The sequence below is a fragment of the Fukomys damarensis genome, unplaced genomic scaffold, assembly GCF_012274545.1.
Source record: "Fukomys damarensis isolate Sample0158 unplaced genomic scaffold, DMR_v1.0_HiC HiC_scaffold_12, whole genome shotgun sequence".
NCBI classification, from domain to species: Eukaryota; Metazoa; Chordata; class Mammalia; order Rodentia; family Bathyergidae; genus Fukomys; species Fukomys damarensis.
The window spans coordinates 44,924,562-44,935,788 of NW_022900924.1; the positions used below are offsets into that span (position 1 = coordinate 44,924,562).

General features: G+C 45.3%; 1 protein-coding gene across 6 annotated transcripts in view; it reads left to right on the plus strand.

Annotated features, from left to right (window-relative positions):
- Positions 1-339: 339 nt before the first annotated feature.
- The window catches only part of Atp13a3 (ATPase 13A3), an 86,848-nt gene continuing 75,960 nt past the window's right edge, over positions 340-11,227 (plus strand). For all 6 annotated transcript variants that reach the window (XR_780234.2, XR_780235.2, XM_010624063.2 and 3 more), the window contains exon 1: positions 340-383. The gene's annotated coding sequence lies outside the window, so the exon portion shown is untranslated. The remainder of the gene's footprint in view (positions 384-11,227) is intronic.

Genomic DNA, 11,227 nt, shown 5'->3' on the forward strand with positions numbered 1-11,227 from the left:
AATTTCAATTTAATTTAATTTCTTTTTGAGATAGGCTCTTGCTATGTAGCTCAGGCTGGCCTCCCGCTCACAGCGGTCCTCCTGTCTCAGTCTCCCCCGTGCTGGGATTGCAAGCATGTGCCACTATGCCTGGCTTGTGGGCCCTTTCTTTGTTTTCATTCTCTTTACAAAGAGATTCTGGTGGAAATGTGACAACTGGGTTTTACAAAATTTGGGTGGTGGGGATGGAGTTAGAATTGAGAGGGAGGGAATGCGATTGGGAATTGTCGGTAACTCAGTTTGAGGCTTCCGGATTTGAAAGCTTTTGTGACAGGTGTTTCTTGCCTTCTCTTTCCCTAGATCTGACGGAACCATCCTAGGATCTTGGTTTCTGGACATAGGAGGTATGAATCACTCACATAAGTAACTACTACTTATCATCACTGTCCTGGAGCTATATTTAGGGTTATATTAGTAAATGGGTGTGGATGGAGTTCTAAACCTAGAAGCACAAACTGGCCTTTAGTTCATGATTCTAAACCACTGGCCTACCCACTTGAGTGTGGAATGGCTCTTTTAGATCTATGAGGCCAAAAATTAGCATTCAAAAAGTCTCGGAAATGCTGGGCCTTTCAAGATGAGCAGTGTCTTCTAAAGGGTTTGTTGCTAAAGTGAAGCTATTCGTTTGACGGCCAGTCAGTATATAATTCAGAGTTCTACCTTTGGTTAGAACTCGGCCTCTTTGTCAAGGCGCATACGCCGATTTCACTTTACCGGACTGATTGGGTTTTACTGGACCATATCTAATGCCGCATTCTTTTCTTTAGAAAGGATTGTTGTCTTCGGGGAATAGGCAACTGTTGCCAAAATAGATGTGTGTGGGCATTCCATCTTGCCTGAACAACCCCTTGTTAAAGTCCTTCAGTTTCTGGAAGTTGCTTGACATAGCCTGTTAATAATGATTGTCATAGAAGATAACCTTTGCTGCTGTCCTTTTTAGGGGAAAATTACCCACCATTAGGTCAGGCTGTGGGTGGACCAGTTGAGATTTTAAACATTGATAGAATGGCAATATCTGTTTTTAGTCAGGGAACTGTGCAGGGAAAGCGCACCGTGTGGCTCGAGGTATAATTAAATCAAAATATTAAGCAGCAGTTTATTTTGAGAAGAAAGTCAGTAAACTTTAAAGTGATGCTGTATTGTGTTGTATATGGGAGGAGTTTTCTTCATCCAGGTCAACCAGTAAATGTTATTCAGGTAACTTGTAATGAAAGTTTTAATTTATAGCCGGCTTGAAAGGAATAGGATAGGAAGGACACAGGTAGGAAAGTAGTTTCACAGTGACGAGAACAAATGTCTTTGTGCCTGGCATTATCTCCTGAGCTGTTGGCTCTGTTTCTCGGATGGGCCAGCTAAAATAAAATACTGCAGCTGTTAGTCAGCCCTTAGTTATCTGATTCAGGCAACATGACTTTCCTATCCACGTCATGTTTCAGGTATTATAATGTGTTGTGGGATGTGTGTTGACAGCTGCAGCAGACTGTATGGAAAGAGCTGGACTTGAGAATCAGCTCTGACTTCAAAATCTGATTTTCTTTTTTTTCTTTTTCTCGGGATCAAACTTGGGACCTTGCATTTGTGAGGCAGGTGCTGGAACCACTGAGCTAAATCCCCAGTCTTTTTAAAAAAATTTCTGATTTTATTAACCTTTGTGTGTGTGTGTGTGTCTGTGTGTGTTTTGAGATACTGAGAATTGAACCCAAGGCCTTGGTACCAAGTTACATTCCTAACCCTTTTAAAATTTTTGAGACAGACCGCTGCTAAGCTGCCAAGCTTGGGCTGAAACTTTCGGTCTTCCAGCCTTGGCCTCCTAGAGAGCTGGGATGCAGATATGTTAGACTACACCTGGCAGCTCGTAACTAATTTTTCCAGGTTTAATAGTCATTGAATGAGGTTACTGCACACTAGGCTCTGTTTGTTTGTTTTTGGTTATTTATTTATTTATTTTTTATGAGACAGGGTCTCACTGTGTATTTGAGACTGACCTGGAACTCACTATGCAGCCCAGGCTGGTCTCAAACTCACAGCGATCCTCCTGCCTCAGCCTCCCAAGTGCTGGGATTACAGGTGTGAGCCACCACCCCTGGCTAGGCTCTGAATTACATTCTTGACAGGAATTATCTCATTTAAAGTTCACTTTCTAGATGGGGAACGTAGATTCCATAAACCTAGAGATAAAAACTTGTATATAGACAGTAATATCGAGCTTGGATTCTGGCTGTCTCCAGAGTCTTATCTGTAAGTTGCCTAAGCGCCCTGAATTGTTTTCTTCCTGGATTTTTCTCCCTTGAGGGCTTGAGGATTAGCTGAGGCATAGGCGAAGGAAGGAGCAATGGTGGGGCTGGGCTGGGGCTCGGTGGCCAGCGCTTCCCTAGTGTGGCAAGGCCCTGGGTTCCTTCTCCAGCACCTCACGAGAAGAAAGAGGTGCTTATCCTGTGCCTATCGTCCTTCCCTTTTCCAATCCGGATACTGCATTGAGCTTTGCTGGATAGTTTTGTGACCGCTGTGAATGTGAGGTTTTAAAATAAGAATAAGCTTTATTCCTAAAATAACTAGTAATGTTTGGAGACCTGCCCAGGCTGGCATTGCTGTAGTTGCAGGACCTACTTCTTGACCAGAGTCACTTGGAATGAGTGCTTGTCCTCAGGTTTCCTGTGACTGGGTAGTCATCTGTGTTCCACTACTCCAGGTGATGGCAGAATCAGAACTTTATTCTTGGAAGCTACAGCAGAGTGGTTGTAAATTTCTAAAATCTTGGAAGACAGAGCTAGAATTTCAAGGTGATCTTGATAGTGTGTTTGATCTAATGTGGGTTTTGCTTGCTAGTGTACTTAGAGACCTAAACTAATTATGAGACCTTGTATGTGGACAGCCCATAGACTGGACAAGAGTCAGCAGCTTAGCACTTGGGAAAAAGTGCACTCTTTAGACTCCAGGATCTCTGAGAGTGCTAAAGGAATATCATCTGGAGTTGACATTGGTGAAGATGAGGTGCCTGGTTGTCACCAGAAGAATTTGAGTGACAGGCTATGTTCTGAGCATAGTAGTCTTCCCCATCCGTGCTTCAGTATCTGCAATTTCATTGCCACTGTGGTTCAAAAATATTAAATGGAAAATTCCAGAAATAATTCGCAAGTGCTAAGTTTGGTGCTGTCTGAGTAACAATATAAAATTTCATACTGGGTCTCCCTCCCTGGCCTGGGATGCGAATAGTCACTGTGTCCCACATGTCCACCCTGTGTGCTCTGCCTGCCTCTTAGTAGCTTTGTTGTTGTGTTTTTGTACTCGAATTTGGATAACTCTTCTTTTACTTACCCAGGGGCCCTGGGTTTGAGTCCGGTACCACCACCAAAGAAAGATCCAAGAGAAAGGTGGGGGTGTGGTCAGGGTGGACTCCAGAGCTGTCACCCCATCCCAGGCCTCCTGCCTCTCAAGATGAGCCCCTCCTGCCTTAAATGCTCAGTAGACTAGACATGTTCCCCGTGTTCTCTATCTGCCACTCTGTCTTCCTTTTTTGTTTTTTTGAGTCGGTATTTTTTTGGAGGTGGGGGACTAGGGATTGGTCTCCGGTCCTTGCGCTTATGAGGCAGGCAGCAGAACCACTGAGCTAAATCCCCGGCCCTTGAGTCAGTCTTGCTATGTAGTTCAAGCTGCCCTTGAACTCACTGTGTACCCCAGGCTGACCTTGAGTTTGTGCTAATCCTGCTTCAACCTCTGGAATGTTGTCACTACAGGCATGCATCACCACACCTGGCTTTTAAGGGTTCTGTGAGCCTTATATCTGTGTTAAAGTACTGATTCCAGAATGCTTGGAATCTCACTCTGGCAGAGCCCAGGCACATGGCTCTGGGTTCCACACCCAACACCGTGCAAAACATACCAATTACTGACATATTTCTATATTTAAAAAATTGTATTTTGTTTTGTATTTTTGTTTCTCTTTGAGGCGGATCAATCCTTTGACTGATTAGGAAGGGGAATGGTGAAAGCTAAAGAAAAAAGACAACAGAGATTTGCATAATATTTAGTATACAGGGCCAGGGAGCTCAGTGCCTCAGAGCAGGCAGAAAGACCCAGACACTCCTATCTTGACACTGTTTGTTGGGTTGGTTCTTAGGGAGTATCAGCTGACGCGGGGGTGGGGGAGCAGCCCTAGTCCTGAGGCGCAAGTGTCTTATGCTGATGTCATCTTGCCTTGGAGCATCACAGCATCAGGGACTATCGAGGCCTCAGAATGGCTCCCAGTGTGTTTCTATGTTAAAAAAAAAAGTCTTGAACCCTTATATACTTTTACGCTTTTGTGTTTTTTTTTTGTTATTTTTTCTTTTTTGTTTTTTTTTTTTTTTTTTTTTTTTTTTTTTTGGTACTGCGGATTGAACTCAGGTCCTTACACTTTCAAGGTAGGCAGCGGAACCACTGAGCTAAATCCCCAGCTCCTTTTATGCTTTTGGATTGAGTTTTTCAAATATGGACCACTAGTTCCTCCTACATGAAAAGATTTTTCATTTATAGATTTTGCCTTAGTTTCTATTTGGATTTTTAAAAAACTTAATTGACAGATGGAATTTGCCTGTAATTATAGGGTGCCATGTGATACTGCATTTGTGTGTATATTTCCTCAATATCAGAGTGAACATTTTCTCAGATGTTTGTTTGTTTGTTTGTTTATTTGATACCGGGGATTGAACTCTGGACCTTGTGCTTGCAAGGCAGGCAGTGGCACCTCTGAGCTAAGTCCCTGGCCCCAGACATTCGTTATTTCTACATGAAAACATTGTCAGTATCTTGTAGCTTTTTTGGTGTGTACTGTCAAGGCTTCGGACTGCCCTGCTGTGCAGAGGACACTAGAGCTTGTGTCACTTGTCCAACTGTCCCCTGAGCTGCCCTGCTGCCTGCTGTCCACAGCCCCTGGAAAACACTGTGCTCAACCTGTATGAGATTGGCCTGTGTGTGTGTGTGTGTGTGTGTGTGTGGTGGTAGCACTCAGTGGTTGGACCCAGTGCCTTTGCACTGAGCCAGCAACCCTTTTTTAAATTTTTTGACCAGATCTCACTGATTTGCTAAGTTGCTCGGGCTGGGCTCAGACTTGTGATCCTCCTGCCTCAGCCTCCCGAAGTGCTGGGATTACAGGTGTGTGCTACCACGCCCAGCCGAGATTGACTTTCTGCCACATAGGCCTGGGATCATACAGTATTTCTCTTTCTGTCCCTAGTTTATTCATGAACATAATGACCTGCAGGTCCATCTCTTGTCACAGGTGACACGATTTGGTTCTTCTTATGGTGGAATAGTATTCTTGTCATTTTTTTCTTTTTTCCCTTTGGGTACCAGGGATTGAATTTGGGACCTTGCGCTTGCAAGGCAGGTGGTGGAACCACTGAGCTAAATTCCCAGCCCTGTGGAATAGTATTCTGTTACACGTTTATGTTACTTTTTTTTCTCTTATCAGTTGGTGAGTGCATGGGTTGCTTCCATTTCTTGGCTATTGTGAGTAATCCTGCAGCACACTATGCAGATGTCCCTGCCATACTGATTCCATTTCCTCTGGGTGCATGCTGGTGGTGGGATTGCTGGTTTTATGATAGTTCTAGTTTTTAATTTAAAAAATAAAAAATTGTGAAGGAATCCTAATTTCCATGCCCACCATTGGGTGTGAGAGTTTTCTTTTGTCCTCATCGTTGCCCTGTTACCATTTTGTTTGGTATGTGTTTACTTACCTGTCTACCCTTCTAATCTTAGCTCCTTGAGATGAGAAATTGCGTTTTTGAGGCCAGGTATAGTGGCACTTAGTGTAATCCTCGCACTTGAGAGGCTGAGGCAGGAGCATCACTCAGAGTTGAAGGCCAGCCTGGGCTACATAGTAAGTTCAAGGTCACCCTGAACTACATAGCAAGTCCTTGTCTTGGAAAAGCAAAGTAATTTTAATCACTAGCTTTTAGCCCAGTAATTGACATCCACTAAGGAATAAAGTCCTTACAAATATGTTTATGAAATCAAAAGTAGTAATAAACTAGTCATATTTAACTTGAATGCTAATTCAGTATTGGTAGATTTTTTAAAAAAATACTAACATACTTGGACAACATCTTCGTTGTTTTCAATTAATTTGCCCTTTTCTGGTTAAGCAGCATTTTGAGCCTAGATGTCAGGGGCTGCTTGGCTACAGTAAAGGCTCTGTTCTGAGTTCATTGCTGAGCCTGTTGGCAAGGCTCTGTCTGTGAGTGCAGAGATAACCCTGGGTGGTTTCTAAGTAAAACACGGCTGTGTGGCCCGGGAACAGGTGCTCTGCAGGCTTCCACAGCCACGTGCCAGCTGCCAAGCAGGGAGGTTGCAGACTGAGACACAGGACTGGCTGCAGAGCTCGCTTGCCACGTCTGCTTTGTCCTTTCTGTGTCGTGCGGACTCAGCTCAGGTCTGTCAGCTTGTTTGTTTTTGTTTGTGAGCCCCGTCTGCAGTTTAACAGGCCTTCAACTCAGCAGTGATCCTCCTCCCTCAGTCTGTTGGAATTACAGCCGAGGGCCCCCAAGCCTGGCTTTGCACAGCTGTGCCTCCTGTGTGCCTTCACTCCTCAGCAGATTGACTGTCGGAAGAAGCACTGGGGTGGGGCCTGTGCAAATGTGCAGGAGTCACCAGGAGTCTGGGCAGAGGGCAGGAGAGGTGTGGGGTGGTGGGCCGTGGAGTGTGCCCAGGACGGAACCTACCTGGTCTAGCGTGTCGCCCAGAGAAGGGAGGCCTCTGTTCCTCCTCACTGGTCTCTCCCGTGTCCGCATTCAACTGTACTGCGGCCACTGGCCCGGTTTCCGGCCTTATGGGCTCTGCCATGTGAAGATGTGAAAGTGTCAGTCGGAGGCATCTTGATGGCTTGGTCTTTCTCTGAAAGGACAAGCGGGAGCTTGCCAGCCAGACTGAAGTTAGGGAGGGAAGGTGTTCTGGGCAGAGGAATACCGTAGTGAAGGCCTGGAGTCCGTGCGGGGCTGTGTTCGGACCTCCAGTCTTCGTCCTCTGGGGTGGATGGGAGTCGGGAGAGGTGATGGTGCCTGTTTTAAGTGGAGGTTCCGGGACGTTCCGTGGCGCACCACTCACTTTGACTGTCTTTGGAGCCCGACTGGCCTCCCTTCCACCCACTGGTAAGGAAAGGCATGGTCTTGGACAATGTGACATCAGAGTGTTGCTGGAGGAGAGGCTTCTTAACTTTGTTATCTTATTATGTCCTATGCAACCGAAGGATGGTCTTTGAAAATTTATTTTGAAGGTATTCTTATCAGCAGTGGGACGCTATTGAATGAAAACATATTTATTTACTTTCTTGTACTGGAGATTGAACCCAGGGCCTCCACAAGGAACTACATTCTAACCCTTTATTTTTTGATATAGATACAAAGTCTCCCTAAGTTTCACTAAGTTGCAGGCTAGGCTTGAACTTGCAGTCTCTTGCCTCAGACTACAGAGTGAAGGGGTGGCAGACCTCAGCTGCCACCTCTGACTGAACATACTCTCTTTAAGCTCTGGCAAACACATATCAGTGTTAGTTGAATCTGTGGATCTGGAGCTTGTGAGAGGTCATCGCTAATGATGCTGGTGCCACCATAGACACTCGTGTGCTGTCCTTTCCCTGTGAGATTGTGAGGAAGAGGAGCCTGAAGTAGTCAGAGGAGACAGTGATTGATAACGGGTCCTTGTCCCATGACCCAGGGTGGCCTGGCATGACCTGCAGTTCAGCAGTGTGGGAGGTGTACCAGCTGGGACTTTATGGTGCATCTTTGGGACCTTGTTATGTTTGGGTCTAGATGTCCCCCCGAAGCGTCATGTGGTCATAGGCTGGATCTGGAGCATGTAAAGCTGGAATTGGTTCATGGTGCAGTGCTAGGCTCAAGGGCACTAGGATTAAGGGTGTGAGTGCTGCCTGCCCTCAGTCTGAATAAGAAAAGAGCAACTGGCAGCTATAGAATTTGTTCCTCTGATTGGATTCAGAGTGCTCAGTGATCCAGGCACCCAACCCTTGCAGCCAAGAGAGAAGGAAGCCTGACTACTGTTCCAGCTGACAGCAGACTTTGGCATCATCCATGTGGTGCCGGTTTTAGGTGCGTGCAGAATGCAAGAGTTGTGGGGTCAGGAAGGCTTCCATCCAGGTTTCAGAAGGCCTGGGAGGCCAGGCAGGCAGGGTGACCCTGAGAGGAGTGTGTGAAGCTGTGAATGTGAAGCCGAAGTTTGGAGAAGCCAGAAGTGTGGATTGTTTGAGGAAAGCTGCAAAGAGGGAGCAGAACCAGGCCAAGAGAAACTGTGGGAGGTCCAACACCAGAGATGCCATAGGGCAGAGCCACCTTGGGGTTCACGACTTGCCACAGATTTCCTCTAATTGTGGAAGTGGGACTGTGGAATGTAATATTTGCCCTGCTGGATTTTGGACTTACTTTGGCCCCATTCCTTTGTATCCCCCTGTTTGTACCTGTTGGAAAGGTAATGTCTGTCTTGTGCCATTGAGTGTTGGACGTGTTTAACCTTCTTTTCATTTGTACAAGGGCTTGCAGCTAAGAGTTTGAGGAGACATTGGACTTGGATTTTTCAGCAAAGCTAAAAACTATTAGGACTTTTGGCAGCTCTTAGAGATGGACTAAATGCCTTTTGCATAAAGGAATTTGCACAAGTCTTTGGGGGGCCAGAGGCAGAATGTTATGGTTGGGTCTCGATGTCCCCCAAAACCCCCATCTGGTCATAGGCTTGATCTAGAGTGTGTGAAGCTAGACTTGATTCATGATGCGATGCTAGGCTCAAGGGCACTAGTTTGCTCCCCACCCCAAGTAGTCTGAATAACATGAAAGGGACAGGGAGATGCTGTTAACCTCTCTTGAGGTTGCTGCCTTCTGTGCGCCATGTTGTTTCTCCTCTGCAGTGCCTGTTTGCCTTTCCTGCCTTGGAGCCAGCTGATGATGGACTGAAGCCTCTATGGACTGTAAACCAGATAAACCCCTTCCAACTTTTGGTATCTTGTATTTTATCTCAGCAATGAGAGAAAAGTAACTAATACAGACCTGATAACTATTTTTCATATGAAAATGTGCTTCAGCTAGATTCGGTACAACTGGCTTTCAAATGAAGTCTTAGAAAGTAACCCTTTGAGGGCTGGGGATGTAGCTTAGTGGTGCTGTGCTTAGCAAGTGCAAGGTCTTGAGTTTGATCCCCACCCCACCCCCCAAAAAAACCCCAGAAAATAACCCCTTGCAAAGACATGGTAGCCTATATGTTGTTCCTTAATTTGTTGGAAAGGCATTTTAATGTAGGTACCTCTTCCCGACTTTCTAGAGTGGTGGTGGTGGACCTGTGGTAGGCCTGCCACAGCGGCACTCGTAGCCCTCTTCATCGTGATGGCCAAGCATCAGCTATTCAGGTTTAATTGCAGCGTTGGCACTTCGAGGTAAATAAGTGGGTTTTGGTTTGCTGTTTGGGCATTAAGTCTCTGTATTTTATTTTATTTTTGGTACTGAGGATTGAACTCAGGACCACGTGCTTGTGAGGCAGGCATGGTGCCACTGAACTAAATCCCCAGCCCTGGGCACTCAATCTCTAAAAGGTTTGCCATCAGTGATCTAGAGAAATGAAAAATGCTCATCTTGGTTCAGTGGAGGTGATTTTTTTGTATCTAAAAAAGATGATATTGTTTGAAAACTAGTGAGTAGGTCCCTGTAATAGTAACTAAATGTCCCCGTTCATGTGTCAGTTATTGTTATTGTAGGGGTGTGGTGCCCAAATACTTTTTTTAAAAAGTCCTAGATGACCGTGGAAGGGCTCATCCTCTTCAAGGCAGGCGACTCTGCTGTGTCTCAAGAGTTGCTGTTGAACGTGGCTGTTGAAGCTTTGCTCTGTGTCTGAGCTTTGCCAATATGGGCAGGTTTCAGATTAGGAAAAGGAGCAGAGCAGGGAAACCCACATGCCTGGGAGTTAAACTTCTCCATTTGGAGGATTGTGTGTTTAACAGAATCATTTCCTGGTGGTTTTGTGCTTCTTTGTGGTTGCACCTTCAAATTATGTCTGGGGGAGTGAGATACCAGCTACACGTAGTACAGATAGGGCAAAGCCAGATCTGCTTGCATGTAAATGTGTAATAACCCTGAAGGGAGGCGTGCTGGCTGAGTTAAAACAGTTTAGACTTTATGCTAGCAAGGGAAATGAGCCTTTCTGGGGTTTGTATGTGTCTTCTCAGCACTTTTGGAGGCGTGGAAGTACATTATAATGCCCTGGCACATGTTCTCCTGTGTTTCCTTCTCTTCCCTGTGCTTAGCTCCCGGGTCCCTTCCTGGCCTGCCCCTGCTCCCGCTGTTCTGCATGCTGCACACTGCCCCTGTTGTCCCACGGTGCAGTTGGAATGTAACCGTGTAGTATGTTTGACAGTCGAGACTCACTGTTGTATTCCTGCTGTGTACGGCAGCTTACCTGCCTGTGGCTGAGCAGTGAGAGCAGCTCTGAGCAGACAGTGTGCATGCAGTGACCCCAGCGTCCTGTACGTGTCCTGCTTATTGGAACAGGAAGGTTCCATAGGAACATTCAGAAAAGGTGAAAAATCTGAGTCTGAGAATTAATGAATGTTTAGATTTCAAAGACTGAATTGTTCACTGAAATGTCAAGCAAGGTACTAGGGATTTTAATAACATTAGAGTTTAAATAGTTACTAACTTGCATTAAAATGGAAGAAATATTTACATGTTAATTAACAAAAAATCCTTTGCTTCTAACAAGAATAGTTTTTTTATTTTTTTTTCTCATTGCTACGAACACTAAGGCAGGATACATGTTCTGTGCTTTTGGAATTACATATAGGTATCTTGTATCCTGGACTTTTTAAATTGGGATTATTAGATCAAAGTATGTATACACTTTAAATTTAAATGCACCATTACATGGCTTTTCAAAAAGGTAGTATAGATTTACTTTTTTGAGACAAGGTCTACTATGTAGTTCAGGTGAAATTGAACTCACTATGTAGCTGGGGCTGGCATTCCTCCTGCCTCAGGCTCTTGGGTGCTGGGATCACAGGTGTGTACCGCCATGCACACCTGTAATCAATCCCAGTACTCAGGAGGCTGAGGCAGGAGGATCGCTGTGAGTTGAGACCAGCTTGACCCACATAGTGAGTTCCAGGTCAGTCTCAACTATGTAGTGAGACTCTGTCTCAAAAAAAAAAAAAAAAAAAAAA